This window comes from Lithobates pipiens, unplaced genomic scaffold (assembly GCF_037356315.1).
Source record: "Lithobates pipiens isolate NorthernLeopardFrog02 unplaced genomic scaffold, aLitPip1_a1.2 Scaffold_16, whole genome shotgun sequence".
In the NCBI taxonomy this organism is placed as follows: domain Eukaryota; kingdom Metazoa; phylum Chordata; class Amphibia; order Anura; family Ranidae; genus Lithobates; species Lithobates pipiens.
In genome coordinates this window covers 227,405,677-227,425,160 of record NW_027507748.1, presented here as the reverse complement: position 1 = coordinate 227,425,160, position 19,484 = coordinate 227,405,677, and the positions used below count along the sequence as shown (strand labels likewise).

The following is a 19,484-nucleotide window of genomic DNA, read 5'->3' as shown; positions in this document are numbered from 1 at the left end:
CACAACAACGCTAGAAAATTGAAAGAACGGCATGCTGTTCTTTATAACAATCAATTCAGTGTAATTTCATTTTAAAGTATTTTGTTTTTCAATATGTCTTTATTGCTTTAAGGAAATACAGAGAAAGCATAGATACAGGAAACGTAAATACAAGTATTTGAAATAAGATTTAGAGCAAGCAGTGCAAAAAGAAAATGCATTTTTTTTTGTTTTGTTTTTATTTCTTTATTTTTTTTCAAATACAGAAAAAAAACATACATTCAGACTCTATTTTGAGCTCATGCAGGAGCTTCTACACATACTTTATTATATCCACAGTTGCATCACCACAAAAGTCTCATTCTCCCCCGATCAACTCATACCTTGGTGTATTTTGTATACTCCCTTGCTTTCTTATCTTAAATTGCTTCATGTTAGTGCTCATTAGACTTCCCACATGTTCACTCCCGTCTATCTTCCCTGCCTTATTGCTATTTATTTTTGTTTAGTCCATAGACTGTTCCGATGCAGTTATAGGATGTTCTATCCAACTAGACCAAACTTTCTCATATTTTTTTTTTGATTTCCTCTGTTATAATATGTATCTTTATATAGAGATAAATTACTATTTACTAGATATTTCCAAAAGGCTAGTGACGGTGGAGCCATTTTTTTCCAGTTTAATACAATTTTCTTTCTCTCATAGAAAAGTGATAGGCTTATTTGTGTTCTCTTTGCCACTGAATAACTATTTTTTCCACTAAGCCTAATGTCCTGTACACACGGTGGAACATTCCGACGACAAAATTCATTGGATTTTTTCCAACAGATTTTGGCCTAAACTTGTCTTGCATACACACGGTTGCACAAAGTTGTGGGAAAACCCCAACGTTCAGAACGCGGTGACGTACAACACATACCGCGGGACTATAAATGGGCCAGTAGCCAATAGCTTTCATCTTGTAATTTATTCTGAGCATGCGGGCCACTTTGCCTGTCGGAATTGTCTACAAACGATCAGAATTGAAACAATAGGATTTTGTTGTCGGAAAATTTTAGATCCTGCTCTCAAACATTGTGTGTCGGAAATTCCAACGGAAAAAGTCAGATGGAGACCACACATGATCGGATTTTCCGACAACACGATCTGAACGCACATTTTCCATCAGAAAGTCACACGGTCAGTGTGTACAGGGCATAAGAGGCAAATCTCCATGCTCTGTTCTAGAGCGATAGATGTAACTGCCACAATTATGTCTATGACTCCTGCCCAAAACATGATGATAGCCAGGCAGGTCCAGAATATATGAAAAAAATCTCCTGAAACCTATCCGCATCTCCAGCAGTTCTGAGAATTTGATGGACTTATTTTATGTAGTCTATATGGTGTATAATAAGCTCTATGTATTAGCTTAAATTCTATGAGTTTATCCCAGAAAAGATACCACTGTCTGAAAGGGGAAACCCCATATATCTTTCCAATCTTCTTCCTCTAACTTTGGGATATCCTTCTCCCATCTTGACCAGAGCTTCCTCATATCCGATAGAGATACTGTCAAAAGGTGGGTATATAGAGCTGATATGGGTTTCTTTATTGATTTTGTTCTAACTACCTGCTCTAACCTGGACTCTATAAGTTGGGGGAGACCTTGTGGGAACTGAGCAGAAAGGGGTGAGCAAGATGCATATAGCGTAAAAAATAACTATCTGGACTATTCCATAGTTCCATTAATCTTACAAAGAGTTTCACATTTCCTCCCTGCACTACCTGGTCTATAGTTTTAACCTTATATTTAGCTTAGGCACCTGGATCTTGAATGGAGCTCAGCTGGGGTAACTGGGGATTCCCCCACAAGGGGGTATTCTGGTACATAGTCATGCCGGGATATTTTTGCCACTGCATAATTATTTTTTTCACTAAGCCTAATGTCCTGTACACACGGTTGAACATTCGGACGACAAAATCCATTGGATTTTTGCCAACAGATTTTGGCCTACACTTGTCTTGCATACACACGGTTGCACAAAGTTGTGGGAAAACCCCAACGTTCAGAACGCGGTGACGTACAACACATACCGCGGGACTATAAATGGGCCAGTAGCCAATAGCTTTCGTCTTGTAATTTATTCTGAGCATGCGGGCCACTTTGTCCGTCGGAATTGTCTACAAACGATCAGAATTGAAACAATAGGATTTTGTTGTCGGAAAATTTTAGATCCTGCTCTCAAACATTTTGTGTCGGAAATTCCAACGGAAAAAGTCAGATGGAGACCACACATGATCGGATTTTCCAACAACAAGATCTGATCGCACATTTTCCATCGGAAAGTCACATGGTCAGTGTGTACAGGGCATAAGAGGCAAATCTCCATGCTCTGTTCTAGAGCGACAGATGTAACTGCCACAATTATTTCTATGACTCCTGCCCAAAACATGATGATAGCCAGGCAGGTCCAGAATATATGAAAAAAATCTGCTGAAACCTACTCTATAAGTTGGGGGAGACCTTGTGGGAATTGAGCAGAAAGGGAGTGAGAAAGATGCACATAGCGTAAAAAATAACTATCTGGACTATTCCATAGTTCCATTAATCTTACAAAGAGTTTCACATTTCCTCCCTGCACTACCTGGTCTATAGTTTTAACCTTATATTTAGCTTAGGCACCTGGATCTTGAATGGAGCTCAGTTGGGGTAATTTGGGATTCCCCCACAAGGGGATATTCTGGTACATAGTCATTCCGGGATATTTCTCACAAGCTAGACCGATTCTCTACGCCCTAATAGTTGTTATCATTAAGGAGGTCAAATTATATGAGGCTTTCAAGCCTCAAAACAAAAATGCTTGAAGTGACTCAATGGAATGTACCACCGCCGGTCCGCCGCCTCTAACATTATAGAAGGATTACATTTATATGGATTAAGCCATCCTACTGCTGCTACCAGCTGTGCTGCCAAATAATATTTATGAAAATCTGAAAATACCAAGGGGTGCATAAGTGTGGTAAGTTTATATCTAGGTGACTGGTTCCTCCATAGAAATTAAGTAAAGATACTATGAAGTTGTTTAAAAAAAGATTTTGGCAACCACTGTGGAGAATTTCAATATGCTGTATATATAAAAATTTTGGAAGGATCTTAATTTTTATTAAATTTATCCGACTAGTAACAACAAAGGTAACATCTCCCATGATTTAAATTTTTTTCCTAACCTCCTGAACTATTGGGGTTAGATGAAGTCCCTAAATATTTAAATTCTGTCAAAAATGGCAAATTCAAAGATGCCGTTGCCTGTGCCCCTGGATCAATAGCAAAGATTTACTCCAATTCACCCTAAGCCCCGTAACCCCTGATTATGTATTCATCAGGTCCAAGGCTCCCTGTCATGGTTAACTGGTATTATTCATGAATAGCAGCCTATCATCTGCATATAGGGCTACCCTCTCCTCCTACCCTCCAATTCTAAGTCCCCAAAGATCTGAAGAAGCCCAAAGAGCCTTTGCCACCAGCTCTATTGCTATCGCAAAGAGAATTGGAGAGAGAGGGCAGCCCTGTCGCGTCCCCCTATATAGCTGGAAAAGGGCTGGCAACCTTCTGCCCAGCTTGATCACTGATATGGGATTTTGATACAATGTCTGCAACCACGAGATAAACACCAATGGGAATCCCATCCTTCTACGTATTTCTCATTCCTATATCCAAAGTGGCAACCGTTCTAGAGCCTTCATTTATATATTTGACATGTATATTAGTGTGTAATCTACGTGAATTAATATCTGTTGTTCTTTGGGGCATAAATCCAATCTGATCTGAGTCAATAATAGATTCTTAAAGTTGAGGTAAACCCACTCTCATCCTTTCTAAACTACTGCAACATTGGTTATCTAGAAGGATATACATGCCTCCTGCATGTATACTTATCTGTCAAATGTTTCCCCTCTGTCTGCTATGAGACCCGAAAAACTGCAGATTTTGTGGGTGGGTCTGTTTTCCAGGGCACAGTGAGTGCATCATGATGTCAGTAGACTCCCCGCTCAGCCCTTCACTCCCCTTATCCACATGTATTTTCTCCTGTGTATTTATTCCACTGAACTTCTGCTATGATCACTAGCATCCAGTCAAAACCCAGAAAAGTCCCCACATGACTTCAGCATCCCAAATCATGCTGAGCTGTGGAACAGCCAATCCTTGCAGAGCAGCAGAAGAAAGGAGTGGGAGGGAATTAAAAAAGAATGCATGTCTCTTAGGCTAGTGCACCAGATATGTAAATCAACTGTCACTCACAGCAAGGGGGAGGATTTAACAAAGTTTTTCTCTGATTGTCAAGATTTATCTCACTGAACAATAAAAGAGGATTGCTCAGAGCTGGATTAACTTTTGTGGCCAGACTGGGCTCAAATGATAGGACATTCTATACTCTACATTACGTCAAAAAATAAAATAAAATTGGGTTTACATCCACTTTAAGGTGAGTATCTTCGATAATATTTTAAAATCAGTATTTATTAAAGCTATTGGCCTATAAGGCCCTACTCTGCTGAACTATCAGATATTGCTGTTTTATATTTGGTAAATGTCTACTCTCCATCTGTACGCTCTATTCTGCTGAACTATCTGACATTGCTGTTTTATATTTGGTAGTCTTCTGCTGTCATATCTTTAAACTCCGCCACAGTTTAACAAAAGCAGGATAACTGAAGCTGAATGAAGATACAACAAGAACTCTGCTCCACTCTGAAAGATGACAAGCAAACCAGCATTTGACTTTTTTCTTCCTATCAAGTCAGATTCCCACTCTCTATCCACTAACATGCTCCTCATTATCTTCCTTCTCACATTTGTGTCTGTCTTCTATCCTCAAATTATTCTTACTCTACCCCTCTTGTCTATCCTGCAGCATACACATACCACCCTCACTCCCACCCTCTCCCTACTACTGCATCCATCATCTCCTGCATTTGCTTCACCCACATGCTGACATAAGCACCAGGGCAACTAGACATGTGCGCTCATCCCATTCCCATCCCACTCCGATCTTGCCTTCCTCACCCTCCTCCTTCTCCTAGTCTCAGGTGACAGTTCTCCTAATCCTGCTCTGCCATTTTCCAACTGAATGCCACATATCCAATACCCCACCTCCTCTGGCAACCACCACAATCCACTCAGTTTAATTTCTATCCCCCTGCTTCCTCAAAGCAGCCCACCTATCTCATGCACCCTTTGGAACGTCTGTTCTATCTATAATAAGCTAATATCTGTACATGAACGCTTCATCTCTCATGGCTTTAACATACTCGCCATAACCGAAATCTGGCATCAGAATTTTGACTCAGCTTCCCCTTCTTCCATCTCCAATGGTGGCCTCCATTGGACTCACTCCCCCAGACCCAACAGACAGAAAGGAGGTGGAGTTGGATTCCTTCTATCTACACAAAGCACCTTCCAAGTCCTTCCTATCCCTTTATCTCTATCCCTCTCTTCTTTCAAGATGCACTGTTCTCTCCTATTTCTCTGAGGATTGCAGCAATTTAACGGCCTCCTGGATCGGTATTGCACTTTCTTGATGATTTTGCTGCCTGGCTATCCTACTTTCTCTCCTCTGAAATACCCACTATCATTCTTGGTGACTTCAACATTCCTGTCAATGTTAACAGCCCTACTACAGCTAAAATTCTTGACTTAACCTCATCTTGTCACTTAACCCAATGGACACATACTTCCACTCACTCCAATGGTAATACCCTTGAACTTGTATTCTCCCATTTCTGCAATCTCACAAACACCCCCTTTCCTCTCTCTGATCACAACCTCATTAGGTTCACTGTATCCTTGCCTCCAACCACCCCTCCCTCCAAGCAGCAAACAATTACTTGTAGGAGCCTTCACCACTTTAACCCTTCACTTCTCTACTCTGCTACTGACCACCTATATGACATAATCTCTCCCCTATCCTGTCCTGACCTGGCCACCTCTGTCTAGACAAAATCAGATGCTGAAATGGCCGTAGGCAATTTCCTTTGGCACCCTCAACCCCCTTGAGAAATGCCAAGATGGGCAGCTTGGGAAACAGGAAAAAAAAAATAGGTCAACTCCAACAAAAAAAAGAAGCCTACGGCACCTGGTGTTCCCAGGCGGTCTCTTATCCAAGTACTAACCAGGCCTGACCCTGCTTAGCCTCCAAGATAAGATGAGATTGGGTGCTTTCAGGCTGATGTGACTATTGATAATCTCCTTTGGCACCCTCAACCTCAAATAAAGATGCCTACTGCACCTGCTATTCTCAGGCGGTCTCCCATACAGGTACTAACGAGACCAAACCCTTCTTAGCCTCTGAAATCAGATGCTTTCAGGCTGATGTGGCCATAGGCAGTCTCCTTTGGCACCCTCAAACCTCTTGAGAAACGCCAAGATGGTCACCTTGGTAAACAAGAAAAAAAATAGGTCAACTCCATCAAAAAAAAGAAGCCTACAGCACCTGGTAATCCAAGGCGGTCTCCCATCCAGGTATTAACCAGGCCCAACCCTACTTAGCTTCCAAGATCAGACAAGATCGGGCACTTTCAGGCTGATGCATCCACAGGCAATCTCCTTTGGCACCCTCAACCCTTTTGAGAAAGACCAAGATGGTCACCATGGGAAATAAAATAAAAAATAGGTCAACTACAAAAAAAAGAAGCCAATAGCACCTGTTAGTCCCAGCCAGGTACTAACTAGGCCTGACCCTGCTTAGCCTCTAAGATCAGGAATTTTCACGCTGATGTGGCCGTAGATAATCTCCTTTGGCACCCTCAACCCTCTTGATATACGCCAAGATGTTCACCTTGGGAAAAATTAAAAAAATATGTAAACTCCAAAAAAAAAAGAAGTCTACAGCACCTGACATTCCCAGGCAGTCTCCCATCCAGGTACTAAGCAGGCCCGACCCTGCTTAGCCTCCCAGATCAGATGCTTTCTGGGTGTTGTGGCCATAGGTAATCTCCTTTGGCATCCTCAACCCTCTAGAGAAACGCCAAGATGGTCACCTTGGGAAATAAGGAAGAAAAAAGGTCAACTCTAACAAAAAAAAGATGCCTATAGCACCTGGTATTCCCAGGCGGTCTCCCATCCAGGTACTAACCAGCCCTGACCCTGCTTAGCCTCCAAAGTCAGGTACTTTCAGGCTGATGTGGCCATAGGCAATCTCCTTAGGCACCCTCAACCATCTTGAGAAACGCCAAGATGGTCACCCTGGTAAACAAGAAAAAAATAGGTCAACTCCAACAAAAAAAGGTACCTACGGCACCTGGCATTCCCAGGTGGTATCCCATCCAGGTACTAACCAGACTCGACCCTGCTTAGCCTCCCAGACCAGATGCTTTCCGGCTGATGTGGGTGTAGGTAATCTCTTAGGCATCCTCAACCCTCTAGAGAAACGCCAAGATGGTCACCTTGGGAAACAAGAAAAGAAATAGGTCAACTCCAACAAAATAAAGATGCCTACGGTACCTGGTATTCCCAGGCGGTCTCCCATCCAGGTACTAACCAGCCCTGACCCTGCTTAGCCTCCAAAGTCAGGAACTTTCAGGCTGATGTGGCCATAGGCAATCTCCTTAGGCACCCTCAACCATCTTGAGAAACGCCAAGATGGTCACCTTGGTAAACAAGAAAAAAATAGGTCAACTCCAACAAAAAAAGGTACCTACGGCACCTGGCATTCCCAGGTGGTATCCCATCCAGGTACTAACCAGACTCGACCCTGCTTAGCCTCCCAGACCAGATGCTTTCCGGCTGATGTGGGCGTAAGTAATCTCTTTGGCATCGTCAACCCTCTAGAGAAACACCAAGATGGTCACCTTGGCAAACAAGAAAAAAAAAATAGGTCAGCTCCAACAAAAAAAAGATGCCTACGGCATCTAGTATTCCCAACCAGGTACTAACCAGACCCGACCCTGCTTAGTCTCCTAAATTAGGTACTTTCAGGCTGATGTGGCCATAGGCAATCTGCTTTGGTACCCTCAACCCTCTTGAGAAATGCCAAGATGGTCACCTTGGTAAACAAGAAAAAAATAGGTCAACTCAAACAAAATAAAGAAGCCTACGGCACCTGGCATTCCCAGGCGGTCTCCCATCCAGGTACTAACAAGGCCCCACACTGTTCAGCCTCTGGGATCAGATTCTTTCAGGCTGATGTGGCCATAGACAATCTCCTTTGGCGCTCTCAACCCTCTTGAAAAACGCTAAGATGGTCACCTTGGAAAACAAAAAAAAAAATAGGTCAACTCCAACAAAAAAATATAGGCGCCTATGGCACCTGGTATTCCCAAGCAGCCTCCCATCCAAGTGCTAACCAGGTCTCAACCCTGCTTAACCTCCGAAATCAGAGGAGATTGGGCCCTTTCAGGCTGATGTGGCCATAAGCAATCTCCTTCGACACACTCGACCCTCTTGAGAAACGCAAGGATGGTCACCTTGGGATACAAGAAACAAAATAGGTATTTCCAGGCGGTCTCCCATCCAGGTACTAACCAGGCCCGATACTGTTTAGCCTCCGAGATCAGATGAGATTGGGCGCTCTCAGGATGATGTGGCCATAGGCAATTTAGTTTGACACCCTCAACCCTCTGGAGAAAAGCCAAGATGGTTACCTTGGGAAAAAGAATAGGCCAACTCCAACAAATAAAGAAGAAGCTTATGGCACCTGGTATTGCCATGTGGTCTCCCATCCAGGTAGTAACCAGGCCCGACACTGCTTAGCCTCAACCATCAGATGAGATCGGGCACTTTCAGGCTTATGTGGCCATAGGCAATATCCTTTGGCACCCTCAACTCTCTTGAGAAACGCCAAGATGGTCATCTTGGGAAACAAGAAAAAAAAAATAGGTTATCTCCAACAAAAAAAAAAACCTACAGCACCTGGTATACCCAGGCGTTCTCTCACCTTGGGATACAAGAAACAAAATAGGTCAACTCCAAGAAAAAAAAGGAAGCCTACGGCACCTGGTATTCCTATAAGGTCTCCCAACCAGGTACAAACCAGGCCCGACACTGCTTAGCCTCCATGATCAGATGAGATCGGGCGCTTTCAGGCTTATGTGGCCATAGGCAATCTCCTTTGGCACCCTGAACTCTCTTGATAAACGTCAAGATGGTCACCTTGGGAAACAAGAAACAAAATAGGTAAACTCCAAAAAAAGAAGCCTATGGCACCAGGCATGCCCAGGCAGTCTCCCATCCAGGTACTAACCAGAGCCAACCCTGCTTAGCCTCCCAGACCAGATGCTTTCCAGCTGATGTGGGCGTAAGTAATCTCTTTGGCATCGTCAACCCTCTAGAGAAACACCAAGATGGTCACCTTGGCAAACAAGAAAAAAAAATAGGTCAGCTCCAACAAAAAAAAGATGCCTACGGCACCTGGTATTCCCAACCAGGTACTAACCAGACCCGACCCTGCTTAGCCTTCTAAATTAGGTACTTTCAGGCTGATGTGGCCATAGGCAATCTGCTTTGGTACCCTCAACCCTCTTGAGAAATGCCAAGATGGTCACCTTGGTAAACAAGAAAAAAATAGGTCAACTCAAACAAAAAAAAGAAGCCTACGGCACCTTGTATTGCCAGGCGGTCTCCCATCCAGGTACTTACAATGCCTGACCCTGCTTAGCCTCTGAGATCAGATGAGATCAGGCATTTCAGGCCATACATATCATTTGGTACCCTCAACCCCCTTGAGAAACACCACAATGATCACCTTTGAAAAACAGAAAAAAATAGGTGAACTCCAATAGAAAAAACAGAAGCCTACGGCACCTGATTTTCCCAGGTGGTCTACTATACAGGTATTAAAGAGGAAGTAAACCCTGATGGGTTTACTTCCTCTTTTTTTCCCTGCAAAGGTAAAGCATAATGGACTACTATGCATCGCATAGTAGCCCATTATGTGTCACTTACCTGACACAGGAGCCAGCGAAGTCGCCGCTGTCCCCTGTAGTCCGCCGCATCCATCTTGCTGGTGGCGTCTCGCAGCTCCGACGAATCACAGCGGCGAAGCCGCGATGACGTCACTCCCGCGCATGCGCACGGGAGTCGCGTCTCGCAGCTCCGCCTCTGCCATTCGGCGAAGCCGCGATGACGTCACTCCCGCGCATGCGCACGGGAGTCGACAAATTAGGCAAATCCATTCTTGGACTTGCCGCATTTAGTGCGCCTGCGCGCCACTGTCTACGGCGCATGCGCCGTAGACAGCGGTGCCCATTTTCGGGCAAATATCTCCTAAACCATATAGGTTTAGGAGATATTGCTTGGACCTACAGGTAAGCCTTAATCTAGGCTTACCTGTAGGTCAAAGTGGTTTGAAAGGGTTTACTTCCTCTTTAACCAGGGGCTGACTCTGCTTCCAAGGTCAGACAAGATTGGGTACTTTCAGGCTGATGTGGCCATAGGGAATCTACTTTGGCACCCTCAACCCTCTTGAGAAATGCCAAGATGGTCACCTAAGAAACAAAATAGGTCAACTCCAACAAAAAAAAGAAGCCTGCAGCACCTGGTATTCCCAGGCGGTATTCCATACAAGTACTAAACAGGACTGACCCTGCTTAGCCTCCAAAATCAGACGATATCGGGCACTTTCAGGCTGATGTGGCCATAGGCAATCTCCTTAAGCACCCTCAACCCTCTTGAGAAATGAGAAGATTGTCACCTTGGGAAACAAGAAACAAAATAAGTCAACTTAAACAAAAAAAGAAGCCTACGGCACCTGGAATTCCAGGCGGTCTCCCATCCAGGTACTAACAAGGCCTGACCCTGCTTAGCCTCCCAAAGCAGATGAGATTGGGAGCATTCAGGCTGATGTGGCCTTAGGCAATCTCCTTTGGCACCCTAAAACCCCTTGAGAAACGCAAGGATGGTCCCCTTGAGGTACAAGAAACAAAATAGGTCAACTCCAACAAAAAAAGAAGCCTACGGCACCTAGTATTCCCAGGCGTTCTCCCATCCAGGTACTAACCAGGCCTGATCCTGTTTAGCGTCCGAGATCAGGTGCTTTCAGGCTGATGTGGTCATAAGCAATAGCATTTGGCAAACTCAACCCTCTTGAGAAACGCCAAGATGGTCACCTTGGGAAACCAGAAACAAAATAGGTCAACTCCAACAAAAAAAAGAAGCCTACAGCACCTGGCATTCCCAGGCGGTCTACCATCAAGGTAATAACCAGGCACGACCCTGCTTAACCTCTGAAATAAAACAATATGGGGCACTTTCAGGCTGATTTGGTCGTAGGCAATCTTATTTGGCACCCTCAACCCTCTTGAGAAACGCCAAGATGGTCACCTTGGGAAACAAGAAAAAAATAGGTAAACTCCAACAAAAAAAAGAAGCCTATGGCACAGGCAGTCTCCCATTCAGGTACTAAACAAGCTCGACCCTGCTTGGCCTCCAAGTTAAGATGAGATTGGGTGCTTTCAGGCTGATGTGGCCATAGGCTATCTTGTTTGGCACCCTTAACCATCTTGAGAAATACCAAGATGGTCACCTTGGGAAACAAGAAATAAAAGAGGACAACTCCAACAAAAAAAGAAGAAGCCTACAGTACCTTTTATTCCCAGGCGTTCTCCCATCCAGGTACTAACCAGGCCTGATCCTGTTTAGCGTCCAAGATCAGGTGCTTTCAGGCTGATGTGGTCATAAGCAATAGCATTTGGCAAACTCAACCCTCTTGAGAAACGCCAAGATGGTCACCTTGGGAAACCAGAAACAAAATAGGTCAACTCCAACAAAAAAAAGAAGCCTACGGCACCTGGCATTCCCAGGCGGTCTACCATCAAGGTAATAACCAGGCACGACCCTGCTTAGCCTCTGAAATAAAACAATATGGGGCACTTTCAGGCTGATTTGGTCGTAGGCAATCTTATTTGGCACCCTCAACCCTCTTGAGAAACGCCAAGATGGTCACCTTGGGAAACAAGAAAAAAATAGGTAAACTCCAACAAAAAAAAGAAGCCTATGGCACAGGCAGTCTCCCATTCAGGTACTAAACAAGCTCGACCCTGCTTGGCCTCCAAGTTAAGATGAGATTGGGTGCTTTCAGGCTGATGTGGCCATAGGCTATCTTGTTTGGCACCCTTAACCCTCTTGAGAAATACCAAGATGGTCACCTTGGGAAACAAGAAATAAAAGAGGACAACTCCAACAAAAAAAGAAGAAGCCTACAGTACCTTTTATTCCCAGGCGGTCTCCCATCCAGGTGCTAAGATAGCATGACCATGCTTAGTCTCTGAGATCAGACAAAATCGGGTGCTTTCAGGCTGATGTGGAAGTAGGCAAACTCATTTGGCACCCTTAACCCTCTTGAGAAACTCCAAGATGGTCACCTTTGGCAAGAGAAAAATGAGTCAACTCCATCAAAAAGAAAGAAGCCTATGGCACCTTGTATTCCAGGTGGTCTCTTATCCAGGTAATAACCAGACCTGACCCTGCTTAGCCACCAATATCAGTTGAGATTGGGCACTTTCAGGCTTATGTGACCATAGTCAATTTCCTTTGGCACCCTCAACCCTCTTGAGAAACGCCAAGATGGTCACCTTGGAAAACAAGAAAAAATATAGGTCACCTCCTAAAAAAGAAGAATAAGGCACCTGGTGTTCCCAGGCGGTCTTCCATCCAGATACTAACCAGGCCCGACCCTGCTTCGCCTTCTGAGATCAGACAATATCGGGCGCTTTCAGGCTGATGTGGCCGTAGGCAATTTAGTTTGACACCCTCAACCCTCTGGAGAAACGCCAAGATGGTTACCTTTTGAAAAAGAAAAAGAATAGGTCAACTCCAACAAATAAAGAAGAAGCTTATGGCACCTGGTATTGCCATGTGGTCTCCCATCCAGGTACTAACCAGGCCTGGCCCTGTTTAGGCTCTGAGATTAGACAAAATCAGGTGCTTTCAGGCTGATGTGGCCATAGGCAATTTACTTTGGCACCCTCAACCCTCTTGAGAAACGCCAAGATGGTCACCTTGGGAAACCAGAAAAAAAATAGGTCAACGCCAACAGAAAAAAAAAGCCTACAGCACCTGGTATTCCCAGGCGATCTACCATAGAGGTACTAACCAGGCCTGACCCTGCTTAGCCTCCAAGTTCAGACAAGATCTAGGGCTAGCAGGCAAACTCCATTGGCACCCTCAACTCTCTTGAGAAACGGCAAGATCGTCACTTGGGAAACAAGAAAAAAACTGTTCAACTCCAACAAAAAAAAAATCAGCCTACAGCACTTGGTATTCCCAGACAGTCTCCCAGGTGAAGTATGCCTCTTTTTTTGTTGGAGTTGACCTATTTTTTTTCTTGTTTCCCAAGACTTTTCTCAAGAGGGTTGAGGGTTCCAAAAGAGAGCGCCTGCAGCAACATCATCCTGAAAGCATCTGATCTCAGCTGATCTCGGAGGCTAAACAGGGACAGACCTGGTTAGTACGTGGATGGGAGCCTGCCTGGGAATACCAGCTGCCGTAAGCTTCTTTTTTTTGTTGAATTTTACCTATTTTTTTTCTTGTTTCCAAAGGTGACATCTTGGCTTTTCTCAAGAGGGTTGAGGGTGCCAAAGGAGAGTGCCTATGTCTACATCAGTCTGAAAGCACCCTATCTCGTCTGATCTCAGAGGCTAAGCGGGGTCAGACCTGGTTGGTACCTGGATTGGAGACCGCCTGGGAATAACAGGTGCTGTAGGCTTCTTTTATTTGTTGGAGTTGACCTATTTTTTTTTCTTGTTTCTCAAGGTGACAATCTTGGCATTTTGCAAGAGGGTTGAGGGTACCAAAAGAGGTTACCTGCGGTAACATCACCCTGAAAGCGCCAGTTCTCTTCTGACCTTGGAGGCTAAGCAGGGTTGGGCCTGGTTAGCACCTGGATGGGAGACCACCTGGGAATACCAGGTGCCGTAGGCTTCTTTAATTTGTTGGAGTTGAGCTATTCTTCTTCTTGTTTCCCAAGGTGACCATCTTGGCTTTTCTCAAGAGGGTCGAGGGTGCCAAAGGAGACTGCCTATGGTCACATCGGTCTGAAAGCGCAAAAGTAAGGTCAGCCCTGGATGGGAGACCGCCTGGGAATACCAGATGCCGTAGTCTTCTTTTTTTTAGTTGGAGTTGACCTATTTTTTTTCTGTGACCATCTTGACGTTTCTGAAAAGGGTTGAGGGCGCCAAAGGCAATCACCTCTGGCAACATCAGCATGAAAGCACCCTATCTCAACCGATTTCGGAGGCTAAGCAGGGTCATGCCTGGTTAGTACCTGGATGGGAGACCGCCTGGGAATACAAGGTACTGTAGGCTTCTTTTTTTTAGGTGGAGTTGACCTATTTTTTATCTTGTTTCCCATGATGACCATCTTTGAATTTCTTAAGAGGGTTGAGGGTGCCTAAACAGGTTGCATATGGCCAGGTGCTGTAGGCTTCTTTTCTTTTTGTTGGAGTTGACCTACTTTGTTTCTTGTATCCCAAGGTGACCATACTTGTGTTTTTCAAGAGGGTTGAGGGTTTCATAGTTTCATAGTTGCTAAGGTTGAATAAAGACACCAGTCCATCCAGTTCAACCTGAGTGAGCATCTACAATTGTCCCTATCCCTGTACATTGCACACTCACATCGGTCCCTACCCTCAAGCAGCCCACAATCCAAGGTCCCCATTTATATATCAGGGCCAATTTTGGACAGAAGCCAATTAACCTACCTGCATGTCTTTGGATTGTGGGAGGAAACCGGAGTACCCGGAGGAAACCCATGCATGCACAGGGAGAACATGCAAACTCCAGGCAGGTAGTGTTGTGGTTGGGATTCAAACCAGCGACTCTTCTTACTGCTAGGTGAGAGTGCTAACCACTACACCACTGTGCCGCCTTATAGGGTGCCAAAGGAGTGTGGCTATGGCCACATCAGTCTGATCTTAGAGGCTAAGCAGGGTGGGAATTGGTTAGTACCTGGATGGGAGACTGCTTGGGAATACCAGGTGCTGTAGGCTAACATTTTTTTTTAGGAGGTGACCTATTTTTTTCTTGTTTCCTACGGTGACCATCTTGTCATTTCTCAAGAGGGTTGAGGGTGCCAAAGGAGGTTGCCTATGTCCACATCAGCCTGAAAGTTCCAGGTCTCATCTGATCTCAGATTTTAAGCAGGAGCAGGCCTGGTTAGTTAATGGATGGGAGATCGTCTTGGATCACATGGTGCTGTAGGCTTCTTTTTTGTTGTTGCAGTTGTCCTATTTTGTTTCTTGCTTCCCAAGGTAACCATCTTGGTGTTTCTCAACACAGGAGATTGGCTTCGGTCACATCAGTCTGAAAGCGACCTATCTCATCTGATCTCAGAGGCTAAGCAGGGTCAGGCCTGGTTAGTACCTGGATGGGAAACCGCTTGGGAATACCAGGTGCTGTAGGCTTCGTTTCTTTTTGTTGGAGTTGACCTACTTTGTTTCTTGTATCCCAAGGTGACCATCCTTGCGTTTCTCAAGAGGGTTGAGGGTTGCAAAGGAGATTGTCTATGGCCACATCAGCCTGAAAGAGCCCAATCTCATCTGCTCTCCAAGGTTAAGCAGAGTCAGGTCTGGTTAGTTAATGGATGGGAGACCACCTTAGAATACCTGGTGCTGTAGGCTTATCTTTTTTTTTGTTGGAGTGGCCCTAGTTTGTTTCTTATTTCCCAAGGAAACTATCTTGGCGTTTCTCAAGAGGATTGAGGATGCCAAGCAAGATTTCCTACAGCCACATCAGCCTGATAGCACCTGATCTCATCTGATCTCGGAGGCTAAGAGGGGTTGGACCTGGTTAGAGCCTGGATGGGAGACCGTCTGGGAATACCAGGTGCCATAGGCTTATTTTTTTGATGGAGTTGACCTATTTTTTTCTTGTGTCCCAAGGTGACTATCTTGGCGTATCTCAAGAGGGTTGAGGATGCAGAAGGAGTTTGCTTATGGCCACATCAGCCTGAAAGCATCCAATTTCATCTGCTCGCTTAGGCAATGCAGAGTCAGGCCTGGATAGTACCTGGATGGGAGACCAACTGGGTATACCAAGTGCCATAAGCTTCTTTTTTTTTTGAGTTGACCTATTTTTTTCCTGTTTCCCAAGGTGACCATCTTGGAGTTTTTCAAGAGGGTTATGGGTGCCTAAGGAGAATGCCTATGGCAACTTCAGCGTGAAAACACCAGATCGCATCTGATCTTAGAGCCAAAGCAGGGTCGGGCCTGATTAGTAGTTGACCCATTTTGTTCTTGTTTCCAAAGGTTAACATCTTGTCGTTTCTCAAGAGGGTTGAGGGTACCAAAGAAGATTGACTATGGCCACATCAGCCTGAAGGTGCCTGATATTATCTGATCTCGGAGCACAAGCAGCGTCCGGCCTGTTAAGTACCTGCATGGGAGACCGACTGGGAATAGCAGGTGCCGTAAGCTTCTTTTTTTTGTTGGAGTTGACCTATTTTGTTACTTGTTTCCCAAGGTGACCATCTTGGCATTTCTCAAGAGGGTTGAGGGTCCCCGATGATATTGCCTAAGGCAACATCAGCCTGAAAACACCTGATCGCATCTGATCTCGCAGGCCAAGCAGGGTTGGGCCTGGTTAATACCTGGATGGGAGACCACCTGGGAATACCAGGTGCTGTTGGCTTGAATTTTTTGTTGGAGTTGACCTATTTTTTCTTCTTTCCCAAGGAGAACATCTTGACGTTTCTCAAGAGGGTTGAGGGTGCCAAAGAACGTTGCCTATTTCCACATCAGCCTAAAAGCATCCGATCTTGTCTGATCTCAGAGGCTAAGCAGGGTTGTGCCTGGTTTGTACCTAGATGGGAGACCACCTGGGAATACCAGGTGCCATAGGCATCTTATTTTTGTTGGAGTTTACCTATTTTTTTTCTTGTTTCCTAAGTTGACCATCTTGGCGTTTCTCCAGAGGGTTGAGGGTGCCATACAAAATTACCTATGATCACATCAGCCTAAAAGCGCCCGATCTCATCTGATCTTGGAGGTCAAAGCAGGGTCGGGCCTGGTTAGTACCTGTATAGGAGACCGCATGGGAATACTTTTTTTTGTTGCAGTTGACCAATTTTGTTTCATGTTTCCCAAGGTGACCATCTTGGCATTTCTGAAGAGGGTTGAGGGCGTCAAACGAGCTTGCCTATGGGCACTTCAGCCTGAATGCGCCTGATCCAGTTTGATTTCAGAGGCTAAGCAGGGTCGGGCCTAGTTAGTACCTGGATGGGAGACTGCCTGGGAATACCTGGTGCCGTAGACTTATTTTTTTGTTGGACTGGACCTATTTTCTTTCTTTTTTCCCAAGGTGACCATCTTGGCATTTCTCAAGAGGGTTGAGGGTGCAAAAGGAGATTGCCACATCAGCCTAAAAGCGTCCAATCTCATCTGATCTTGGAGGTCAAAGCAGGGTCGGGCCTGGTTAGTACCTGTATGGGAGACCGCATGGGAATACTTTTTTTTGTTGCAGTTGACCAATTTTGTTTCATGTTTCCCAAGGTGACCATCTTGGTGTTTCTGAAGAGGGTTGAGGGCGTCAAATGAGATTGCCTATGGCCACTTCAGCCTTAATGCGCCTGATCCCGTTTGATTTCGGAGGCTAAGCATGGTCGGGCCTAGTCAGTACCTGGATGGCAGACCGTCTGGAAATACCAGGAGCCATAGGCTTTTTTTTTGTTGGAGTTGAACTATTTTGTTTCTTGTTTCCCAAGGTGACCGTCTTGACGTTTCTCAAGATTGTTGAGGGTGCCAAACATGATTGCCTACGGCCACATCAACTAGAAAGTTTCTGATCTCTTCTGATCTCAGAGGTTAATTAGGGTCGGGCCAGGTTAGTACCTGGATGGGGGGCTGCCTCGACTGGGAACTCCAGGAGCCGTAGGCTTCAATTTTTTGGTTGGAGTTGACCTATTTTGCTTCTTCTTTCCCAAGATGACTGTGACAGACCTAGCTGGGACAGAAGCTGTTGGAGGGGACTGAATGCCAGCCTCTTGCCTTGCGATTATGGGCCCCGGCATTTGGGGGAACAGTGCTCTTTTTGAGTTATATGCCTGGGGACCCCTGAGGTGCTACTTGGATTCATGCCGTCCCCCAAGACACACAGACTCTGGATATGTATATGCCATATTAGCAATAGACTGAATCACACTGTTGGGACACACACTGTTAAATGCTAATGTCATGAACTCTATCCACCTGTCTGTTGTGTAAATCAGTCTAGTCTGGCCTCTAAGAATATTCCACACAATGTTGTTGTGCTAATTAACCCTGTGTTGATGTTTATGGTAATATGGTAATGTGTATTGAATAGTCAGTCAGTGAGCTAGGAGACATACCCTGAAAAGTGTTATCTCTCAGTCAACTGGTCTGGGTCAATGATTAGATAATTAGCTCATGCTAATTAGGTTAGGTTTTAGTCATCTTGCTGTATATATCTGTGGGAGAACTCAAATAAAAGGCTATTTCTGATGTACTCCAAGACTGGCGTTGTCTAGTTCTTGGGGGTTCCTATAGCCAGATCCATTGGACTCGTGTTCCAGGACTTAGGAAGCGGTATATAGACGGAAACACTCAAGCTGAGTGTGGTGGAAAGGTTCCGTCACAATGATCATCTTAGTGTTTCTTAAGAGGGTTGAGGATGCCAAACAAGATTGCCTACGGCCACATCAGCCTGAGAGCGCAAGATCTCATCTGATATCGGAGGCTAAGCAGGGTCGCGCCAGGATCGGATACCGCCTGGGAATACCAGGTGCCGTCGGCTTCTTTTTTTTTGCTGGAGGGTGCAAAAGGGCAGGGCAGTGGTGTAGTGGTTAGCACTCTCACCTAGCAGTAAGAAGGGTTGCTGGTTCAAATCCCAACCACGACACTACCTGCCTGGAGTTTGCATGTTCTCCCTGTGCCTGTGTGGGTTTCCTCCCACAATCCAAAGACATGCAGGTAGGTTAATTGGCTTCTGTACATAATTGGCCCTAGTATATGAATGGGGACTGTGGATTGTGGGCTCCTTGAGGGTAGAGACCAACATGAGTGTGCAATGTACAGAGATAGGGACAATTGTAGACACTCACTCAGGACTGGTGTCTTTATTCAACCTAACTAACTATGAAACTATGAAACTATGAGATTTCCTATGGCACCATCAGCCTGAAAGCACCCAATCTCATCCGATATTGGTGGCTAACCAGGGTAAGGCCTGGTTAGTACTTGGATGGGAGACCGCCTGGAATACCAGGTGCCATAGGCTTCTTTCTTTTGTTGGAGTTGACCTATTTTTTTCTTGTTTCCCAAGGTGACCATCTTGGCGTTTCTCAACAGGGTTGAGGGTGCCAAAGGAGATTGCCTACAGCCACATTACCCTGAAAGCGCCTGATCTTGTCTAATCTCGGAGGCTAAGCAGTGTCAGGCCTGGTTAGTATCTGGATGGGAGACCACCTGGGAAAACCAGGTGATATAGGCTTCTTTCTTTTTGTTGGTGTTGACCTATTTTTTTTTGTTGTTTCCCAAGGTGACCATCTTGGCATTTCTCAAGAGGGTTGAGGGT

General features: G+C 45.1%; 8 pseudogenes; 6 read left to right on the top strand and 2 right to left on the bottom strand.

The window, feature by feature from the left end:
• Positions 1–8,942: 8,942 nt before the first annotated feature.
• LOC143985013 (5S ribosomal RNA) lies at positions 8,943–9,061 on the bottom strand (annotated as a pseudogene).
• Positions 9,062–12,787: 3,726 nt separating this feature from the next.
• LOC143985418 (5S ribosomal RNA) lies at positions 12,788–12,906 on the bottom strand (annotated as a pseudogene).
• An 852-nt stretch (positions 12,907–13,758) lies between these two features.
• LOC143986386 (5S ribosomal RNA) lies at positions 13,759–13,877 on the top strand (annotated as a pseudogene).
• Positions 13,878–16,464: 2,587 nt separating this feature from the next.
• LOC143984652 (5S ribosomal RNA) lies at positions 16,465–16,583 on the top strand (annotated as a pseudogene).
• Positions 16,584–16,676: 93 nt separating this feature from the next.
• LOC143985361 (5S ribosomal RNA) lies at positions 16,677–16,795 on the top strand (annotated as a pseudogene).
• Positions 16,796–17,088: 293 nt separating this feature from the next.
• On the top strand, positions 17,089–17,207 carry LOC143985095 (5S ribosomal RNA; annotated as a pseudogene).
• Positions 17,208–19,069: 1,862 nt separating this feature from the next.
• LOC143985210 (5S ribosomal RNA) lies at positions 19,070–19,187 on the top strand (annotated as a pseudogene).
• Positions 19,188–19,281: 94 nt separating this feature from the next.
• On the top strand, positions 19,282–19,400 carry LOC143984722 (5S ribosomal RNA; annotated as a pseudogene).
• The last annotated feature ends 84 nt before the right edge of the window (positions 19,401–19,484 follow it).